Below are 23,280 nucleotides of genomic sequence, written 5' to 3' on the forward strand. Positions count from 1 at the left end.
ACTGTTGTAAAACTAGGCGAATATCTAGATGAGTTGATGTACCCCCTGGAAGACCTCTGCAGACCCCAGGGATATGTGTATCCCTGATTGAGAACCACTGCCTTAATCTGTCACTTCCCACTCTTGTCTGTTGTGTGGATGGTGCCTCCTAGCAGTAGGAGACTGACTTGCCTACAACCCCCAGGCCAAATGGGGGTAAGTTAATGGGAGGGAGCCCGTGTTATCTGGTGGGCTGGGGGGAGGTGGAGGCTATATCTCAGTTGAAGAAGAAGAGCTGTATGGGGGGTTGTGCCAGCTACTTCCATGGCTTCGGTTCTCATAGGGTTCACGCACTCCTGAGTTTCACTTTGAGTGTCAGGTTCAAATGAACCCGGTAACCCCTAGCAAAACTTTGCTCCGGCAGCCTCATCCTGTCAGGTTACTGGTGAAAACCAGGGACCGCGTCATTTGGAATGCAGAGATTCAGACGCCATTAAAGCAAATGGGAAAACTCCCGCTGACTCCACTGGGAGTTGGATCAGGACCCAGGTGCAGATCCAGTCCCCAGACTGATGGCAGTGAGGTCCTGGGACAGTCTCACTATGGAAAGGGGTGGACATTAAGGGAGAGGTTAAGAACTACTGTCTCAAAGTTTGGGAGTGCTAGGATCCAGGGTTTTGGTTTTGACCTGTCGCTACTGGAATGCAAACCCTCCAGTAGTTTTCATGGTTACACCTAAAGCATAAATTGAGCTGGATTCACTTGAAATTGAGGGACCAGGTTCCCCTATAGATTTGCAAACCTCTAGGTACACCACGGCTGTGTTTGGCATTGTCAGGAAAACCCAGATTTGATAAGTTTCACCTGCAGTGGAGTTTTGCAGTGATCTGGCTCTTGGCAGGATCCCTTAGTACTCGGTATAATGCCAAGCAGATCATCTGGCATCAGTACTTTGCTCTTCCCAAACATCCCAAACATTACCCATGACAGACTGATCCACTCCCTAGATTTCAGTACAAGAATCTGAGCTGTTTGGCGCAGTACAATGAAAGTACCAAAAAAAAAAAAAAAAAGGATCTGAAACCCAGACATACAGGGCAGCTTTTACTGGTTGTTCTGATTCCTCCCAGATTTGATTTATTAAGGAAAGGAGATTCTCTGCAGTCCCTGCTTCCAGCCAGAAGCCGGGTGAGTCGTCGGACGTTCCCTGTGTGGTGCTGAGCACCCTCAGCTTTCAGACCAGCCAGTGGCTGCTGCATCTTGTAGCGTGTGTTCCGTGCCTTCGAGGAATCTGCCCTTATATGTCTCCATCCTGCCCTCCCAAGGATACCCCGGCATCATGCCCCACCGACCAACAGTACTAACTGGAGGTCCCTCTGCTTCAGATCTCTTTTCCTGGCAGGAGCTCTCCCAAGGTGGTGTGTCTGCATCCAGCACCTTTCTCTTGTTCTCCAGCAGCGCTCTCCTAGTCTGACAGGCTCCAGTTTGTCTTAGCTGCAAGGTGGAGCGGGGTGGGAGGCATGGGAGACTGGAGGGGGTGATTGTTGGCAAGCCGCTGGTATTTTGTACTGTAAGGAATCATCTTCCCGGTGTGTTCCGTGGGTGCTGAATGATGTCCATACCCGTGATCTACTTGCATCTGTTCCCGGCTGGGGCTTGCTTCTTGCATTTAAAGAGCAAGAGTTTGCTTTTGAAGGCAGATCTGCAGTCCCAGCCATGCTAGGGGGCAGGGAACAGCCCTGCCAATTCCTCCTCCCATCTATGGGGTAAGTGGGAGTGCTCTCTCGGGAAGTCCCAGTCAGAGCAGAGGGGACAAGCCAGGCTGCCCCTGGTTCTGAAAATGTCGTTAGCAGCATGCGGGGTGGCTTGGAGGGGAAAGAGAGCAGAGAGGAGCCTCCGCCCTTGTCCCCTGCTCCCCTCCCGCTCATCCTTGCGGCAGCTGGTGCCTGCATTAGACAGCGGTGCAGATGATTAAGAATAGGGGAGATAATTATGTGTCAGGATGATGTAGCCAAACTCCCGAGTCAGGCAGAGGTAGCCAGACGGCTGCATGCATTGGGCTATGTGAGGGACACTGACAGCCAGGTGTCCCTGTAGGGGAGGACTTTCAGGGGGCTGATGGGGGGCTAGGTGGAGGGGATCGCTTCGGGCTGTGGGAAGGGATGCTGTGTGCCCACTAATCAGAGTCAGGAAGGGGACAGTCCCTAAAGGCTGTGTAGGGATTGCAGGGTCTGTCCCCCTATGAGTACTTAGCACTTCTTGTCATTCCAGCCTCTTGTAGACATTCACAGGTGAATCCTAAGACTTTTTGGGGGTGCGGGGTGTGTGTGTCTACACTGCAATAAAAAACCTGAGACTCAGAGCCCAGGCCCGCTGACTTGGCCTCAGGCTGCGGGATTATAAAATTGCAGTGTAGACGTTCGGTCTTGGGTTAGATCCTGGGCTCTGAAACCCACCCCTCTTGCAGGGTCCCAGAGGCCAGGCAGTCAGCTGACCCAGGCCAGCCATGGCCATGCCGTAGGGCAGATGTATCCATTGTTACCACCCAGCCGTCCCCAAGGAACCGGGCACAGAGAGGGGAATGGACCTGCTCAAGGCCACAGAGAGCCTTGTCCCCATATCACAGCCACAGTAGGATCCCTGGCCCTTACTCCTGTGGTCCCTGCCTTAGGCTGAGCCCCTCTCCCTGCTGCGCGCAGCAGGTCCAGCCGGGTATGGCAGCACTATGGCCGTGGGAGGGAAGACACGAAGGCCCCCAGTGACACGGTGGTGAGAGCGATTGGCTATTCCCCTCCTCCTCTCTCCCTCCTTTCAACAGGGTGAGAGAATGGGGAGACCCTGTTCAGACCCACCGATTCTAATAAAGAAATGAGTTCCACTCAGCTGCGATGGTGAGGGGGATTATATACAAACTAGATAGCTAGGTGGACACGTACGGGGATGGATGGATAGGTTCATATGGGGGAGATGGATGAATGAATAATCAAAGCACCATTCCCAGTGCCCTCTTGTACCCCTTGGCCTCTTCAGGCTCCCAGGAGGACTTTTGCTCCATACGATAGGCGAGACCACTGTGATTGTTAGAAAACCATCATGATTAAAGGCAGCTCTTTCTCTCAAGAGCAGGACGTGGGCAGATTTCTTTTTTAGATCCAAATTCTCATTTTGGATTCCCGTTCCGGTGTTGATAATTCCTCCACTGTAACAACGGCAGCGTTTATTCGTAGTGGCCCGCGACAATCACAGCAGTATTTGCTGGTGTTACTGGCAATCAGATCTGCGGTGCTGACAATGGCAGCGATATTATCCACAAGTACTGTCAGCATTAGCAGGGATCATATCGGCGGCATGTTATTGGCAGGAGCAGCCGTAATGTGTCTAGTATTATTATTATCAGCAGTAATAAAACCCACAGGGCTGTTAGCGTTATCAGCACTACTATCAGCAGTGGTTTTGTGGGAGAGGAGGTGGACGGGTGGTTGTTAGTATAAGTGGCAATAATACCCAGAGTGCTTCCAGTGTGATATCCCCAGGAGGAGAGAGGCTGAATGCAGTTCAGTGTTTTCCTTCTCTTTTGTAGTCTGACGTTTGGATGATTGGAATGATATACATCTAAGTGTGGGGCACAGGGCTGTGTCATCACAGGGGGTGCAATTGTGCTGATCCAGGTGGGGCGGTTCTGTCATTGCAGGGGGTGCAATTGTGTGGTTCAAAGTGGAACGGCTACGTCATTGCAGGCGGTGCAATTTTGTTGTTCAGGGTGGGTTGTGTCATTGCAGGTGGTGTGATTGTGTTGTTCAAGGTGCGCCCTGTCATTGCAGGTGGTGTGATTATGTTGTTCAAGGTGTGTCCTGTCATTGCGGCGGGAGGGAGGGTGTGATTGTGGTGTTCAAGGTGCGTCCTGTCATTGCGGCAGGGGGGGTGTGATTGTGATATTCAAGGTGCGTCCTGTCATTGCGGTGGGGGGTGTGTGTGATTCTGATATTCAAGGTGCGTCCTGTCATTGCATGTGGTATGATTGTGGTGTTCAAGGTGCGTCCTGTCATTTCAGGATGTGACTAACATCCATCACATGTGGTTCTTCCTCTCCCCAGGGGGAGAATCGTCGGTGTGGCGGAGTGGTTTGGTTTTGGAAAAGGATTTGTTTTGTTCAGTTGGGTTGGTTAGTTTGGTGACTGTTTTTTTTCCCATTAACATGGCTCCGTGTTTATGTGAGCAAAGGCCTCTTGAAGATATGCGCCTCGCTCTTAGAGTGGAAAGCAGGGAGGTTTGGGCTGGCCCTTAGCTCCTAGGGGAGTTCAGTCCACAGTCCAGAACTGGCAATTGCTGCACAGATGGGCTTTACCCTTATTGTTGAATTCCTCGGGGTCAAAGGAGTGGAATTGTCGACCACCATCTCCATCCAGGAGCTCTGGACTCTTACATACCCCAGGCCCATGCCGTGAAGATCAGGATGGAGACTTTTGCACAAGGACAGGTGTGATGTGAGTGCAGAAGCCTGTGCTTGTGATGTGCTTGAGCAGACTTGCTGCAGCTGGTTGTGTCATTGACGTTGTGGTACAATTGTATTGTTCGAGGCCACATGGTTATCTCACTAGCAGTGGTATGATTGTCACTACAGGTGATTTGCTTGTGTCATTGCTGGCAGCATGGCCGTGGTGCTCATGTTGGGGGGCTCTACCATTACTGCTGGTGGGACGGTATAGCTGCATCATTGCTTGCAATTTTGCAGTATTGCAGCTGAAGCAATTGTGTTGTTCAAGGAGGCATGATTGAATCATTCCTAATGGTGTGTTTGTGTCACTGCAGGCAGTGAGGTTGTTCCATTGTAGGCATCATCAGTACATCATTGCGGGCAGTATTGTTGGGTCATTTCCATTGAGGATGTTGTGTCATTGCAACAGATGTTGTCATTGATTGCAGGTGGTAGGGTTGTACCATCTGGTTGTGTTATTGCAGTGCTGGGATGTCGTCATTTCAGGCAGTGTTATCATGTTGTACCATGTTTATTTTGGGGAGTGTAGTTGTGTTGCTCCATCTTCCATGATTATGGCATTACAGGTAGCGTATTTATGTTGTCTGTAGTGGGATTATCCCATTATCGGTAGTGTGGTTGCTTTTTGCTGGTTGTAGCAGCAAGAAGAGGAGTGTTTGTGTCATTACAGGGATATGCCTTTGTGCTTTTAAATGCAGTGCTGCAAAGAAGGTGCTTGTATTACGCCATGGGAGTGTATCGCTGCATCTGATGTGTGTTGGTGTGAGTGCAGTTGGATGAGTTTGTGTCATTCCGTGTGGTTGTGTAAAAGACACCTGAGTGTGCGGGGTCACTGCAGGTAAAGCCTGGCAACATTGTCTGTGGTGTTGTTGTGTTGTTTCATGCTGTGCTTCAGTGTCACCCCAGAGGGGTGTTCACATTATTCTGTACGATTGCCCTGTTGCAGGTGAATGATTGTGTTTGTGGCACTGCAGATGGGTGTAGTTGTGTTGCCCCATGCGATAGCCATGTGTTCTTATTGTCGTAGGTGGGTGTTGGATGCGTCACTTTTGGCAAATCTGGTTGTGTGTGAGGTGTGGTTGCGTTGTTTCGTGCTGTGATTTTATCCCCCTTGCCCTACAATTGTGCTGTTTCAGGCAGCGTGGTTGTGCCTGACCATGGCCGTGTTGTATCCCTGTAAGCAGCAGCGTCTGTGCTGAACCTACAGCATGGCTGTGTCAATGCAGGCAGGTGTAGTTAACAGCTCCCTCATGCACCAGATGAAGTTGTAGCTCCAAGAGGCAGTTTATTGTCTGTGAAGCCCCCATAGTCCTGACGCCGGTGAGACTCCCAACAGCAAAAGATTAGAATGTAGAAATGAGCGACACCTGCCAGTTGCCCCGCACCTCTCTGAGCGAACTGCGGAAGGATGGCCAGAGAGGGCAGAGCGTGCGTGGAAGAAGAGAGGAGGAAGAGGTGATGGCAGAACAAGGCATAAGCAGCACAGCACTGATGAAAAAGGGCAGAATTAGCAGGTGCCAGCGTGACTGTGCCAGAAATATGGGTTGTGATTGCATGAGATCTGTCTGTAAGCAAAAGAGACAGCTCTGAAGCCAGCCTGAGTGTGTGTGTGCGTGCGTGCGTGCGCGCTAGGGATGGTGGGGAGGTGTGTGATGGATGTGCCTCTGCTGAGCAGAATTGTAGGTAAGACAGAGTTAAAAGAAGGCTGGTTAGGCAGAACACATGCAAAGCTGGAGTTGCTGTTTAGTTTGCCATGGATCAGTAATACTGAGGACAAGCGGATCTGTCCTGGAGTGTGTTTGTGTGTGTGTGTGTACCTCTCTGCATTTGTATTTGTGGCTCCAAGAACATATGTGTATTTGTTTGTTATGTTTGTGTGTGTTAGTGTGACTGGTTTCCACTTGTCTGTACATCTGTCCTTGGCAGAGTGGAACGTGTGTATTTGGATTTTTGAGCATGTTGTGCGAGCAGTGTGCATATTCATTTGTGCATTGTGAGAAATGGCATGTTGTACATCTCTGTGAATGCTGTGTATTTCTGTGAACACTGCATCTGTGTGCATATTTTGAGTGTATTTGTGTGAACAGTTTGAAGTTTTGTAGATTTGTGTGACTATTGTGCATTGTTGTGTGTAGCTGGATTTACGTTAGTGTTGTATATGAATATATATTTTGTGAATGGGGTGTGCTTGTGTGTATATTTTTATGTATGTGGGTAGGTGCTGTGTACGTGTATGTATTTGTATGTATATTAGCTATAGGTGTACTTGTGCAAGAGTTGGGCATTTGTGTGCATAGTTTGTGTGAGTGTTGTGTATTTGTGTGTTAACATCAGTGGATGTGCGTTCAGGTTGACAAGTTGCTGTCAGAGCCTTGCGCACGTTAAGGTATTACCCTAAAGAGAGCAGGCATTCTTTGTTGCTGTGAGCTGCAAGGTATACACAGTGCTTGAAGGGGCGAGGGGGCTGCAAGGGGTTGCAACCCTAGCAAAAAGAGAAATTTAACAATCAAGCCAGCTTGCTGATGGGCTTTAGCTCAATCTTATCACAGCTGCAGCTCCCGGATTCTAACAGACCCCCCATTTTTCAGACCACTTCCAGCCCTTTGTATACAGAAAGCTGGAGCTGGGGGTAGCAACTGGCTGTTGTGGAGTTGTGTTGGGTAGAACCCAGGAGACCTGGACACAGGGGATTGCACGTGTCCATGGTGGAAGAACTCTGGAGATCCCCTCTGTCTGTGTCTCTGAAGGTGAGTTACTTTAGCTACCCAGTTCCCATTGACATGTCCAATGGGAATTACGCAGCTAAAACTCCTCGCAATGCTTCAGAAAAGCACCTTCCCGCGTCCACCGTGTGTGTCCTCTCTGTGTGTTTCATCCCAGATCTCTTGGTGGACATCCATCTCTTGGGGTCTCAGGGTCTTTCTGCCTGTTGCAGTCCAGGTATTCACTGGTGCTGTCTGCATGCAAAGAGGTGGATGTTTGAATCTGTTCTGCACTTTAAGTGGGATGGGGGTCAGGGGTAACACGGTGGTTAGAGTCAGGGCTAAGAAGGTGAGGAGGGATGGGGGAGCACAGTGGTGGAAATGGGTGGTAGCATGGCAATGGGGTAACAGGGCAATGGGACGCCAGGCGATATTGTGACAAGGATCAGCAGTAACAAGGCAGTGCAATGCAGGGGTGATGTTGTATTGGGGATCAGGGGTTATATGGTAATACGTGGCAGGATGATGCAATGAGATCAGGAGTAACATGGCAATGGGGGACCGGGGTAACATGGCAATGGGGCGCTGGGTGGTGATGTGACAAGGATTAGTGGTAACATGGCAATAGGGTGCAAGGGGGAGGCTGCGATGGGGCACAGGGCTAACATAATGATCGGCATGGGTGATGTTGTAACATGGCAATGGGGCACAGGGCTAACATGGCAATGGGGTGCAGGGGTGATGTTGTAACATGGCAATGCGGCACAGGGGTGAAGTTGTGATGGGATCAGGGGAACATGGCAGTGGGGATCGGGATGATATGGCAATGGGAATCAGAGGTTATGTTGCAATGAGGCAAATGAGAACATGGGGTAACATGGCGATGCCCCAGTTTGATGTAACATTACAGTACAGTCGGGGTAACAGCACGGAAGGTCAGTTTGACGTGGCAAAGGAGAACAGGAGTAACACAGTGATGAAGCTCCTAGGTAGCAAAACTGGATTTGTGTAACATGCCAATAGGAGCCAAGTCTATGTAGTGACAGGCCCAAGTCACAGTGATGGGGATCTGTTGTAGCGTGGGATTATAGAATCAGGGTAGCCTAATGACTCGGATCCATGGTGTTAGAGCAAGGCTGGGCAAACTTTTTGGCCCGAGGGCCACATCGCAATTGCAAAACTGTATGGAGGGCCTGGTAGGGAAGGCTGTGTCTCCCCAAACAGCCTGGCCCCCACCCCCATTCGCTCCCTCCCACTTCCTACCCCCGACTGCCCCCCTCAGAACTCCTGACCCATCCAACCCCCTCTGCTCCTTGTCCCCTGACCGCCCCCTCCTGGGACCCCCCACCCCTAAACACCCCCCCAGGACTCCACCCCCTATCCAACCCCTCCTGCTCCCTGTCCCCTGACTGTCCCAAACCCTATCCACATCCCCACCCTCTGACAGGCCCCCTGGGACTCCCACATCTATCTAACCCCCCCGTCTCCTGTCCCCTGACTGCCCTGACCCCTATTCAGACCCCCACCCCCCGGGATCCCACCTCCTATCCAACCCTCCCTGTTCCCCATCCCCTGACTGCCCCCCGGAACCCCCTGCCCCTTATCCAACCCCCTCCCCGCCCCTTTACCATGCCACTCAGAGCGGCAGGACGGAGACAGCCATGTTGCCATGCTGCCTGGCAGGAGCGGCAGGCCAGAGCGCTGGCAGCGCAGTGAGGTGAGGCTGTGGGGTGGGGGACAGCGGGGGAGGGACCGGGGTGAGATTCTGTGTTAGAGAATCGGGGTAGCCGAGTGACTCGGATTGGTGGTGTTAGAGAATCGGGGTAGCCGAGTGACTCGGATTGGCTGTTATCACAGTGATGGGGGTTCAGTTGTATCATCGCGGTAGCATTGTAATGGGGACTGGTAGTTTCTCAGTGATGGGGAGCAGCAATACTATGGGCGAGGTGGGGAATCAGGAGTAATGGGGTTAACACCGTGATAACACCGGGGGTATCACCATGATGGAGGTCATGTACCTTGATGATGGGGCAGGTAGGGGCACTAGTACCAGCTGCTGGCAAAACAAACAACCTACCGGGCAATAAAACAAAAACAAAGGCAACTTGGAAGCACCTGACAGCGCCAATTCATCACAGCCCAAGTTTTTTTTTTTTTCATGTTCCCATTATATTTGTTTGTAAAAGTGGAAATCAATTTTGAAGGTAATTTTCTGGAAAGAATGGAAGGGAGGTGGGAGGGCCGGATAAGGCAGAGATGGCAAAAGGGAAAAAAAAATTTAGGCCAGGCACAGCCCAGGGGCAGCTCTTGGCAAGGTGAAAGAAAATTGCATATTCAATCTCCATCCATGAATCTCCCTCACTGCTGCCCGCCTCCTGCTCGAAAACAATGAAGGCTTTCTCCCCTACGCCATGCAGCGCCCAAGTACCCGCGCTCACTTTAACTTCAGGGTCATTAATTCACCTGATTATTGCAGGAGACGAGAGGGCTGCAGCAGCATCCGTTCTAAAGCCCTCCCTTAAAAACAATCATCCTTTGATTAGTCGGGGGTGGGGTGAGATAATGTGTTGTCTTGGACTAGAGCTGTACATGTTTGAAATGGAGCGTGAGGTGCAGCGGGCAAGCTGTCCGGGTTCTGGCCAGGATGGTTGGAGCGCGCAAGCCTGGTGGCACACCTTTGTTGTGGTGGGATTGCGAATTAAAAGTACCATGTTCCACTCTGCAGCTATCTTTTGGGGAGGGGAGGTGCACGGCAGTGTGTGTGTGTTGGGGGGTGGTGGTATGTGATCGCTGCTTCTTCAGCAGCCCAGCCGCAGTGTCACCGGGCGAGGTGACATTTGAATTTACAATTCTGCTGAGAAAAGCCATTAATTCACAAATTAACATTTCTCCCTCTCTCTCTAGCTCTCTCTCTCCCCCCCCCCTCTCTCTATCTCACATGGATGTGCAAGCAATTGAAAAGACAAAGGAAATAGCCTTAAGGAAGAGACTTTACTGCTAGTCTGTCTGTGCAGAGATTGCTACCACTGCTTCTAGACAGATAAACCAATTACCTGAGCTGCTCTGTGCATGGCAGCCTGCTATTACTTCCCTTTGTAGAGCTGAATCCTTTGCCGGATTACGCTCTGTGTATCTCATTAATGTAAACCAGCAAGACAGTGGGTACTGCCCCCTTCATTCTTTGCAGCTGGAGGGGGTAGGATGGGGAGTGAGGGGCAGGTAGGATGTATCTGGCAGCGGGTAGGGTCTGGGCCTCTGACTTTGCCGGCCTGGAGAAGGCTGAGTCTTGGGAGTGTATGTGAACAGCTATGGTCAGCCTATCACAGCCTCAGTCTCTGACTTGGACAGTCCGACCACACAAGAGACTGGGCTTGGCAGAAGTCAACTTTTATTTTTTTTATAATTTCAGTGGATAACTTCAATGTTTCTTTTTAAGCATTTTTTTCCATTTTGATCTATTTAAATTTCCACAGTTGCAGAAAATCGGGGAGGGGGGCAGATAATAATTATTTAATGACCATCAACATCACGTCAAAGTATACAAAGGAAATAGCCTTGACCTCTAAGAAGTTCGCAAGCAGCATTTCGCTTACTTTGCCTAGCTGTAGATTTCAGTTATCAGTGGAAATAATGTTTCATCAGTTTGCGCGTGTACAGTGACGTTAATGTCCATAGACCTTCACCAGTGAAAATGGAGCCCTTCCAAGCCTATATGTAACATACAATGGCAAAGGCTATTTACGTGAGTCCACTATCACTCTCTCGTCCCTGCAGGCCACACTCATTCGTGTGCACATTGTCACCCTTGCCCGCACACTTTCACACCTGTTGTGCATGCAATGCACACACACATGCGCCCACTCACGCCGGCACCCATGCTGCTTCTCTCGCACAAATGCTGGGGTGACCGTTACATTTTCAAGTCATGTCACTCCTCCCTACAGAAACTTTGCACCCTAGCCCAGCAGTCATGTCCCCTTGGGGGCGATGAATCTAGGAGCGCACTGAGTTAGCTCAGCCCTTTATTCTCCTGTTCACACATATAGCTGCGTTTGGGGCAGAGGACCGCCCTGCAATATGGTTTCTGTAGAGGCCTGCATATCTTTCCATGCTCTCCAACCTCTAAAGTCATGTACACAGAACTGGATGGAGCTCATGGCCAACAGTCCCCCTCTGCACCCTCGTAGGGCTTGGTAAATTTTAGTTCCCATCATTTCTGTAGAGGGTGGAGATGGGGGGTGGGGGGAGTTCAGAGATCTCCAAGCTGGGGAAAGGGGACCAGGGATGTTCAGTCCCCAGAGGGAGGTGAATATTGAAAGCATAATCTCCAGCTGGGGTGTCCTCAGAGTCATGGGATATGCATCTCTCTCCGCCTTCTCCCTGTGTGCGGAGAGTGTGCTGCGGGTCCCCCACTCTCTTTGACTTCGCTCTTGAAATGTGGCTGAAAACTCATCTCCTTTCTGGAGAGCTCCTGCCTCTCCCACATCCCTGTGCGTCCCCCGTTCCCCCCCTCACTGTGCATGGCACATAGGCGGGGAACGGCATCCCACGGCCAGGCGCTGGAAGACGGATCGCAATCAGCGAGGGAATCGGCAGGCAGCGCCGGTAATTCAAACCGTCCTGACCGTTCAGTGAACCCGAACCTGCTGACCTTGACAGCAGTAGACAACGGCGGCCTCAGAAATCCCAACCTTTATGGAGGCGTCGGTGGAGGATGGCTCGTGTTCTCTCTCCTCGACCACATCCAAGCGGCTCTGGGGCCTGACAGTCAATCCCCTGTGTGCCGATTCGCTCCTAATTTGGCCGTCTCTGTGCTCCCAAGCCAACGGTGGAGATGACGTAACATTAAGCGTTGTTTGTTGCCCGCAGATGGAAACCACCCCTCCAGAGGCAAGTCTTCGTCTGCTAAGGGAACACACTGAGCACCTTGTTCTTGGTCTGAGCCAGGGGAAATCCCCCGAAGTTGGGGATTTTAGAAAGGTTGTCCTTATTTGAAAGAAGAGCAGGAGCTCTTTGCTTGTCTGGGGACGGCATAAGATCCTCCAGCCGCATTTCCACTTGATCCCAGGGGAAGGTGGGGAGATCTCACCTAGCGATTAGTCCACTATGAGTGAAGCAGAGGGGGAAGGTGATTGGAGATGGGGAGAGAGAGAAGGCGCTCTGGCTGAATTGTGCCACAGGAACTTGCGTTCAAGAAAACACAGTTTATGAAGTTTTAATTCACCTCTCAGGGAACATTGGATCCCCTCCAAACTCCGGCATTGCTGCCAAATGGCTCCTAGAACAGACGCGCCCGCTGGCTGGGTCAGCCTGCCGAGGCTGGAGCGAGGTTATGATCCTGTGCATCGAGGACGTCTCCAGTAGTTGTAGGACCCTGGGGATGAATTACCTGCCTGTCTAATCTGCCTATAATTCTTTGAACCTCATTCTCATCTCTAGGAAAGCTCCTTGGCACTGCTCTGGCAGCTTCAAGTGGGTCCCAATGTAATTTTTGCCCACTTTAAGGCTGCCATAGTGGTGTAAAGGGAGGGGTCTTAGTGTCAAGGAGAATAAAGGCCTCAGTAATTGCCTCTGTCCACCTTCCTATTGATCTCTCTCGCTCTCCCTCCATAGCTCTCTGCCGAGATCTGTCGTGGCCAGCTCCATGGGCTGTATGGGTTAGTTCTTCCCCTTCCCCCAAGCCGGGCGGGAAGGAAAGAGCCTGCGGGGGCTGAGAGTGCGGAGGGTGTTGTTTGGTTCAGGGAGGCAGCCAGGCCGGGCTGAGGAGCTTCCCTTCTCCCCCTCGTGCTGTGTTTCTCAGCAGCTCACAGGTGTCATACAGCTGCTGAGGCAGAGAATTTCCATGGGCGCAGCTGGTGGGCCGAGCAAGGGGGTCTGCATGTCTCCCTGGGACAGGCTCCTAATGAAGTGTCTTCACTAGGCACTTAATTAAACTTTAACGTGACACCAATTGCACATGAAACAAGCACCAGGCTCTGGAGGACCTGCTAACCCTCCCGGAGACGCTTCTCCACAATCAATGCCATTGCAGGAGGTAGTGCAACATTTCCATAACCGGGCTCCCAGAGGGGTGAAGGCTTTTGTGGCTGGGGGGAACACTGGGCTGGGGGGGAGAAGGCAGGAAGTTCTAGAGAGATGGGCCCCAAGCACAGAGTTTGACCCTGCATTCAGATCTGAACTTTCCCAAATTTTGGAAGGATTTGGTTGAGTCCCATCTGCTTTCACCACTATGACACTGGGTGCATCTTAGCCTCCCAGTGGGAGAAATAAATATCCTGTAGGGCCTTAAAGGTCTTTCGGGTTCTTTTCTGCCCTGCTCCCTTTTGTGTATCTGGAACTGTTTTGCTAATGATGAGCAGGCCCCATATTGCTTTAAGGGACTGTTTTTCATCACTTTCATTTTACATTGATATGGCACCTTTCATTTAGGAGGATCCCAAAGTGCTTTCCCAGCTAGTTACAGGAGTTATAGGGAACTAGGGTACAGTGACACTCTGTTTACATGGTGCTGAAGTAGAGTGCACATCCCAGATAGTTGCAGTGTTTTATAGCATTGCATGCATGCAGTATTTCAGTGTGTTGCACTTTTCAGTGACCTTTCTGTCACAGTTCAGTTGCTTAGTGAGAGAAAAAAACAGGCTGTTTTGGAAAGTTTCACTGTATAGGAACCACTTTAGTCCTCGCTGAAATGCAGCTAAGTCTGGGGTGGAGCACAGATGTTACTGAACAGTGCAGAGCAATGACACAGCAGTTTAGGAAGGAGACTGCTGTGTCCAATTGAAACTGCACAGGGGATTTAGCTAGGCAGTGTGTAATCACTCAGGTTGGAATTTGTCAGGCCAGCCAGGTTAATGTCTGCACTCTTGCAAAAAGTGCCATGGGAATTTTAACAACTCAGAGTGATCAGAGCCTTTGTTTTATGGCACATCAAAAAGATGGCAGCCTCTAACAACACCCCCTCTGGGGCACTGGTTCACTGCTGACTCAGCAGAGTGTCCAATAAAATGATTCACTGGCACCTGACTCAGGACTGGAGTGTGCGTTTGCCCCTGCTGGTGTGTACGTGGGGGAAGGGGAGAATAATGGGAATGGGGCAAAAGGACGGGGACGTGTGGGTTATGTAGGGGGAATGGGGTTTGGGATTGAGAGAGAACAGAACGGAACAGAAAGGGGAGATGAAGTAAGGAGTATTTTATTGGGAGGAGAGGATGGGTGAGACCAATAAAATCTGGGGAGTGCATAGAGCTGCCTGGGGCTTGAGTCAGGTCAATTGAGCTCAGGCAGCCAATAGCTAAATCAGGCACCAGCGCCCTGACTGGGAACCCGAGCCTCTCAAGAAGCAGGGAGATGGGGTGGCAAGGGTACCACCGTCCCCTCCTCATCTTTATTGGTTCCGGTAATGGTGTTGATTTGCATGTCAGGCAAAGCACTGCTTGGGGAAAAAAAATCCCCTCTGAGCGTGGCGGTGTCAGCACTCGCTGTTGTTCGACAGTGTAAAATTAAATTAATAAAGCCCCCAACACAGGAAAACATAACAGGAAATTAATGGCCTTTACTGTCGATCTGATGCAGTCATTTGCAACCCTGCTTTCCGCACCAAAGGCTTCATAAATGCAAGCAGTTTCTCTAAACAAGCATAGTTAGGGCTGCATGCAGTGTAATTTTTTGCCTTGCTTGTGTCCTTTTGAGCTAACAAAAGCCACCATTTTTAATAAACTCACCAAGGGATCCGCAGCAGGTCCAGCACCACGACACACAGGCTCAAGATCTGAAGGGAAAGAGCTGTACCCCATGACAAAGCCAAGTAGGTCTTGTGTCCTGAGAGACAGAGCTGCAGTAGCCCTGTTTGCTCTGCATTAGCTGGGCAGCAGCATTCTCCCTGCCGGCTCCATGCTAGAGGAAATTATGCACCACCTGGGGAGAGGACTGGAGGGCCAGATCCTCAGCTGGCATAAATCAGCATCGCTCCATTGAAATGAATGGAGCTACACTGACTGATACCAGTCAGGGGTCTGGCCCATCGTGTAGTACCATTGCTACTGCTCCATTGATATAAACAAGGGAAGTACGCACACCGAGGACCACTGCATTTCTATCTTCTAAAGGGTCAAACCGAACACAGTTAGCAGGAGTTACTGGACCCTCATTCTGTTTTCTGTTACACTGGTATAAACCCAGAGTGACTCCACTGAGGTAACTGGAGTCATTGCAGGTTTACTACAGCAGAATTGAGAGCAGAATTTGCCCCGGGGGCTCCAAAACGGCACAGAGAGCCATCGAGCTGCACTGGATACACATAAGCCAGCCACCAGTACTCCCTACACTGAAATAGCACAGCCACAACCACCAACACTACACACCAGCACGTGCATGCTCGTTCAAACACAGCCATGTAGCATGGTTATACATGTGGCACATGTGCATACGGCAGTTGTGTGCACGCTGACACAAAAGTGCCTTTACTCATGCACACTGCAGCTGTATTCAGTGCAGATGAGCATGCTCTCTCACAGCCTCAGGCATACAACCAGACACAGAGACCGTGCTCAATACCTGTGGTGTCCCGCAAACCCTGTGCTGAATTTGAATTTGTACATTTGCAAATTGCATTGAATGCATTTTATTTGTGTATGCACACACCCACTTCATTAAATGCACATTTGCATGCTCCACAGGAATCCAATGCACATTTGCACACAGACCTTAATACATATGCATTTGCACACGTAAACACAGCGTTAACTGCATGCTCTTTGCATGCTCAGACTTCATCCAATGCACATTTGCACACTCACACAATATTAAATGCACCTTAGCCCCCACAATTAAGAGTATTTTTGCACCTCCTGTATTAAATGCCCAATGCACATACCATATTATCCATTCTGTACCCATGCACATTTGTGTATATGCAATCTTCCTCACTCATAGATTCATAATCCTAGCTGTATATTGATGCCAGAACACACAACCTTGCTGCCCTTCATCCCTCCACCTGTCCAGATACACAGCAAATGTGCTTAATTTGTATGCTGATTGGTGACAGAGATCCCTGGTTACAAACTGACATAGGTTTGTTGACCTGGCGTTTGCATAAAGAGGTTCAGACACATAGGTTTACCCGATGCATATGGACATGGGGGTTTGAACACATATTTGGTTCTTTTGAAGGCTAATATCCTTTTACCAAGGATAGGTAAAAGGATACCAACCCCCCCCCCCACCACTATCCCTGCTTCCCTGCGAAACCTCCCACTACTGCAATATTCTTAACACACCCCTTCTCCACCTCATTACCCTCCCCAGCTTCCTGGCACCCTTCAAACATTGCTCCCATCCCCGTGAGCTCCTTCCCAGCTGAATTGTCAGCATACCTGAATCCCTGCCCTTCCCTTCCACCCCGTCTGCACCAATATCCTCAGTCAAAGCCCTGTGTGTTCTGGCAGCCCTGCTCGACATGGAATTGATTCACCCAGAGACGGTGATACCCTAAATGTAGGGCAGAGCCCTCTGGGGGGAGCTATGACCCCCATATTTCAGCCTCCCCTGCTGGATGGGCCCAGAGAACGGCACAGATAATATGCTTTCTGCCCCCTGCCACGGGTAAAGGCCTCCTCGGTGCCACAAAAGCTTAGTATTGATATAAGCATAGAGGGGCCAAACTGAGGTGTCTGGAAATGCAGGAGCTGTCAGACTGGATCAGGCTCCAGGCCCACCTCATCCAATATCCTGTCAGTGGCCAGCACCAGATGCATCAGAGGGAAGTGGAAGAACCCTGCAGTGAGCAGAGGTGGAGTGATATGCCCTGCTGTGTTTCTTCCTGGCGTCCCATATCAAAGACTAGCTTGAACCCTGAGCAGGAGGTTTAATCTCCCTTCCAGAGCTGGGGCTTTGGTTCCTCTCCAGGAGAGCTGCCCTAGGGCTTTGGAGCAAAGCTCCGTGGGCCTGTGCTGAATGCAGTGAGAGCAAGGGGGTGTGCAGGGCTGGCTGCCGTGAATGACAAGCGTTGCGTATTGATCGCGTTCTGAACTCGGCCCAGCCGATGGAAGGTAATTAATGACTCCATTTGCCTCAGTACCGAGGAGAACAATTGAGTTTGAAACTGCAACAACTGGCACTGCTGTGAAAGCCCCCTCAGGGGATGTCCAGGAAAGATACCTGACAGGCCCTGGCTGCACTGGGACCTGGCAACACATCAGAGGGGAGAAAAGAGAAGGGGAAAAGGAGGAAGGGAAAGAGCAGTGTTGCTGTAAGGGGAGAGATGTGTGTGTGTGTGTGGTTAGAACAGAGCTGAGGCAGCCGTCAGACAGAGGGCCAGGACAGGGAGACCGGACAGCAAGTGTGAAAAATTGGGACAGGGTGGAGGGTAATAGGTGCCTGGATAAGACAAAGTCCCAAATATTGGGACTGTCCCTATAAAATCAGGACATCTGGTCACCCTAGGCAGGGTAGCACTGGGACAGACAGATGGGAGGGGACCACCCCGAGGCTGACAAAGCTGGGGAAGAGGGACAGCGTTTCTGTCGCAGCTTCGCTTACCCAGATGCATTCCCCCTGCACTTCTGATGAGTGTTGCTGTGTCACCAGGCAGGTGTCCGCAGGTCAGATACATCCATTTTTGTTACGAGTGTGAATATTATTGGTAATGCCACCATGCTAAGCGCTACACAAACACACAGTGAGAGAGTCCCTGCTCCAAAGAGAGAGAGCACAGTGTGAGTGCTATGTCATTTGTATGGATGTTCTCGTGAGAGACGTAAGTGTTTCTGTGTCACCTGCAGGGCTGTTTCTATGATACAGGGGTGTCCCTGTGTCACCTGTAACATGGAAACACATTGAACTGTAGGGCTGTTTCTGTGACATCCTGGGGATGTCCCTGTGTCACCTGTCAACACGTTTCCATGTTACCTGTATGGCTGTTTCTGTGACATCCTGGGGATGTCCCTGTGTCACCTGTCAACACGTTTCCATGTTACCTGTATGGCTGTTTCTGCGATACCCATGGGTGTGTTTCTGTGTCACTTGGCAGTGTGTTTCCGTGTTACCAGTTGGGGTGTTTCTGTCACACACACAGGGGTGTTGATGTGTCTCTTGTCAGGCGGCTATGCCAGTTGTGCAATGGTTTTCGGGTTCTCCTGGCAGCCCGTTGGGAGCAGATGTGGTTCCCATTATGTGTGTAGGATTGATTCTGATTGTACTTACACCATTCACACACTGTTGTAAGAAAGATTGTGACTGTGGTCTGTGGTCCACCTCTCAAGCTGTTCGTGCAGGCCTTCCTAATCCAACATGGGGGCCCTGTGTCACTGGGCTGGTGGGGTCCCTGGGCCAGGCACGAATGGGGGGTTCTCTTGCCAATCCCAAAAGTGTTGCCAAGTTACCTGTCTGGGCACTTTCTTGCCTGTCACCTGTCCAGTAAGCCTGCCTGCAGCCTCACTTCACCATAATAACGCCCTGCTCTGTCATTCCTTCCTTTCTACCAAACCTAACAGTGGTCCCTCCATAGCTGAACCCTGTCTCCTCTCAGAATCTCCCGGCTTCCCGTGAGCCTTCCCCATGACCCTCGCCCTCCTCCATGAGCCCTCCCACCCACAGAAGCTCCTCTCGTCCTGTGAGCTCTTCTCTTTGCCCTTCCTCATTCTGAACAGCCCCAGGCTCTTTCTCCAGCATCCTCTACTCCTGAGCCATCCCTCGGACCTCCCTCTTACCTCTCACTCTCTACAGTCTCCCCTGACCCATCACGATGCCCATTCTCCACAGTATCTCCTCCCCTTTCCCACCCCATACTCTTTCCCCCAAATCCTCCCTTCACTCTGACCCAGGGTCCTCTGTCATCGTCCATCCCTTCTTCATAGTGTCTCTCTCCTCTGTTTCTCTCCCACCCATGATGCTGTTAACCCTGGGGATTTTATAACAATTCTCATGAAATTTGGTGTTTTCCCTATGGCCCCAGCTCCTGGAGTCATGTGATTAGGTGAGAATCTCAGCTCCCTTTTTTAAAAAACAGAAGTAAGTTTCTAGCCCTTGTGGTTGCAATTGAAAAGGAAACCTGACAGGGTCTGACGGCAGCAGGCAAACACAAATAATTATAGAACCTCCTTTATGTTCACTTTATTTTTGAAGGCCAAACTCATAATGGTGGAACTCTGTGAGCTGGCGACACTCCACCTGGAAACCCCCAAACCTTTGACCTTCCCTGCTCATAAGCACCTCTCAGGGGCAGTGTAGGGAGCTCAAAGCACTGCACTGTAGCCCTGCTTCCTTGTGTGTATAATAAAAACACCTACCTCCTGGCAGTGGTAGATCTCAAAGCATGTGGCAAGTTTTTGAATGTATTTGTCCTGTGAAGCAGGGAGGTGGTATGATCTCCATTTTACAGATGGAAACTGAGACAAAGCAAGGCTTGATAACTTACCCCAGGTCATACAGAGCAGGGAATTAAACCCGGTTCTCCCAAGCCCTAGGCTACAGAACCATCCTTCTTACTCCGAGAGAGAGTTTAGGAGATGACCCTAGGCCAGACCAGCCTTCGCGCCTCCCTCCTGTGCTGTATTCCTCATCTTTCGTACATTTTAAGGTTAGCATGGGCCATTCTGATTGCCTACTCTGACCTCCGGTTTAGCCCAGGTCAGAGATCCTCACCCAGCGATTGTTGCATCAAGTCCATAACTCCTCTTTGAGCTAGAGCATTCCCTGTGTCTCTTTCTCTTTATAACTTTCCTTATGTCCCTGGCACAAATCCATTTCCCATCTAGTCCCTCCTCCTCTCTCTTGCTTTGGCCCTTCCCTCCCTTCCTCCCTCCCCCCATTCTCATCCTTTGCCCCGTCTCTCAGGGACTGTGCAGGCCCTGTCTTATCACCAGGTCTTGAGTTTACCAACAAAAATAATAAATAAATAAATTAAATAAATAAAAAGGTCAGTGAGCAGAGCAGCAATAACCCCTAAAAACAGTACTATCAGTGGGACATGATTGATCAATTGAATTCCATAGCGGCTGAAAAATGTGGGATTAAGTAGTGTATTATACGCACAATGAGTTGAGGCATGATGTTCATTTCAAGTTCATTTCGCCAGCCCTCTGCCACCAGATCAGGCAATCAATAGAGGCAGCAGATATCATATATCACCTCTCTCCGTGCTGGGGAGAGAGCACCATAATCTCTCGCAAATTTAGAGTGACAGATTTGTCAAGATCTGAAGGGCCCCTGAATAAATGAAGGAAAAGAGACTCCTGCAGCAACTTAAGAAAGCTCCTATACACACAAGCCTGGCCAGTGCCCGTGCACATACACACAGAGACGTTGGAAAAACACAAGCGCAGAACCATAGCAGATACACAGATGTACACGCATAAATTGCAAAAAGCACATGTACACAAAAGCATGTAAACTGCCAAGTAGAGAAACAGAGAGGGTGAAATCTGGCCCCACAGAAGTCAGTGAGAGCTTTGCCACCTAGATACGCCACGGATATGCAGACACACTGGCATGCAAACACACAAATAACTGAAATAACAGGTACACATATTGATGCAAGCCCTCATAGGCCTAGAATCACACATTTGTACCAGTACACACAGCACCCAGGTGGAGAGACACACACAGTGACATACGAGGTACCACACTCGTGCAGACATGCCCACTGACTCAGACACACCCCAAGAGATACACATCCTTCTCTCCAGAGAGATGGGGGTCTCTAGAGATGCAGACAGGTTGAGGCACACACATACATCAACACACACATGCTCCTCTTTCTCAGTGTGGATCCAGATTTTCCAAAGAGCTCCACACTGGCTTTCCTTGGGATCTGAACTGGCAGCCTGCATTTTCAAAAGAGCCTAACTGCTGCTTCGGCAACTGGAGAGATGATTTTCAAGCCCATTGAAAGCCACTGAGACTTGTGCTCCTTAATACCTGAGGTACTTTTGAACATCGCCCCCTGACATAACAGCCAGTTCACCCAAAGCTCACTGCACCCAGCACGCCTAGCTCTTCAACAGTCAAGTCTTGCACACTGAAATCCTTGCTTTGCCTGAATAAAGACTTCAGGACATAGCCCCACGGAATAAGATCAGAGAGAGGGGAAAAGGGCTTAGTGCCAGGAAATGCTGCCCCCCTCCCAGGCTGAGGAGGGAGAGAAGGAAAGGGCTGTTGCAGGGGAAGACTGCCAGCTGGGACAAATCAATATGTAATATTTTCTATGGTCGTGCAAGTGGCACTGTACTAGGTTACTGTATATAATGTACTATTGATTATATCATATCGTATAATCACCTATAAAGGGATATATCTTACAGCCAGGAGGGAACAGGCTGGGCTATTCCTCTGGGCCACTGCAGTCTGGTCTCAGGTTGGGGTAGGAACTATGCCAGGGAGGCAATCGCTCTAGGGCGGGAGGGTCAGACAAGAGACAGCAGGGCTCTAGGGGGCAAGGTGCCCATTGGGGCACCGTCCCTGCCACAAGCAGGCCACCATGACACGCAGCAGGGGGAGGCCAAAGTGGGTGCTTGCACCCTGCACCATGTCCTGAGGGATGAGTTTCACTTGGGAGCCTCACAGATTGGGCGGCTCAGAGAGAGCCTGGCATCCGGGGAGATGGCACAATCTCTGGAATGGGGGTGTAACAGAGAGGCCTGCCAGAGAGGGGTTAACAAACAGAGCTGAACGCAGACAGAGGGGGGGAAGGGGAAGTGAAAGAGGGAGATCCTGACCTTGGGCGGACGGGGGTTAGAACATAGACTGGCCTCAAGTGGTAAGGGGCTTAGAACGCGGACGGACTCGCCTCAGGCGGGATGTGGGGTTAGAACACGGACAGACTCGCCTCCCTTCGGGTGGGATGTGGGCTTAGAACGCAGACGGACTCGCCTCTGGCGGGAAGTGGGGTTAGAACGCCAACGGTCTCGCCTCTAGCAGGATGTGGGGTTAGAACGCGGACAGTCTCGTCTCTGGCGGGAAGGGGGGTTAGAACGCAGATGGACTCGCCTCCCTTCGGACGGGATGTGGGCTTAGAACGCAGACGGACTCGCCTCTGGCGGGATGTGGGGTTAGTACGTGGACGGACTCACCTCCCTTCGGGCAGGATGTGAGCTTAGAACGCGGACGGTCTCGCCTCTGGCGGGAAGTGGGGTTAGAACACCAACGGTCTCGCCTCTAGCAGGATGTGGGGTTAGAACGCGGACAGTCTCGTCTCTGGCGGGATGTGGGGTTAGAACGCGGATGGACTCGCCTCCCTTCGGACGGGATGTGGGCTTAGAACGCAGACGGACTCGCCTCTGGCGGGATGTGGGGTTAGAACGCCGACGGACTCGCCTCCCTTCGGGTGGGATGTGGGCTTAGAACGCAGACGGACTCGCCTCTGGCGGGATGTGGGGTTAGAACGCCAACGGTCTCGCCTCTAGCAGGATGTGGGGTTAGAACGCGGACAGTCTCGTCTCTGGCGGGAAGGGGGGTTAGAACGCGGATGGACTCGCCTCCCTTCGGACGGGATGTGGGCTTAGAACGCAGACGGACTCGCCTCTGGCGGGATGTGGGGTTAGTACGCGGACGGACTCACCTCCCTTCGGGCAGGATGTGAGCTTAGAACGCGGACGGACTCGCCTCTGGCGGGAAGGGGGGTTAGAACGCCGACAGACTCGCCTCCCTTCGGGCGCGATGTGGGCTAAGAACGCAGATGGACTCGCCTCAGGCGGGAAGTGGGGTTAGAACGCAGACGGAGTTGCTTCTAGCGGGAACAGAGATTAGAACACGGACGGACTCGCCTCAGGTGGGATGTGGGGTTAGAACGCAGATGGACTCGCTTCTAGCGGGATGTGGGGTTAGTACGTGGACGGACTCACCTCCCTTCGGGCGGGATGTGGGCTTAGAACGCGGACGGACTCGCCTCAGGCGGGAAGGGGGGTTAGAACGCCGACGGACTCGCCTCCCTTCGGGCGCGATGTGGGCTAAGAACGCAGATGGACTCGCCTCAGGCGGGAAGTGGGGTTAGAACGCAGACGGAGTTGCTTCTAGCGGGAACAGAGATTAGAACACGGACGGACTCGCCTCAGGCGGGATGTGGGGTTAGAACGCAGATGGACTCGCTTCTAGCGGGAACAGGGATTA

General features: G+C 51.2%; 1 protein-coding gene across 5 annotated transcripts in view; it reads left to right on the top strand.

Moving 5' to 3' along the window:
* PAX2 (paired box 2) overlaps nucleotides 1-23,280 on the top strand; it is a 132,748-nt gene that overhangs the window by 56,248 nt on the left and 53,220 nt on the right. The gene's annotated exons all lie outside the window — the stretch shown is intronic.

Source organism: Lepidochelys olivacea (genome assembly GCF_965140295.1).
Source record: "Lepidochelys olivacea isolate rLepOli2 genome assembly, chromosome: 7".
Lineage (NCBI taxonomy): Eukaryota > Metazoa > Chordata > Testudines > Cheloniidae > Lepidochelys > Lepidochelys olivacea.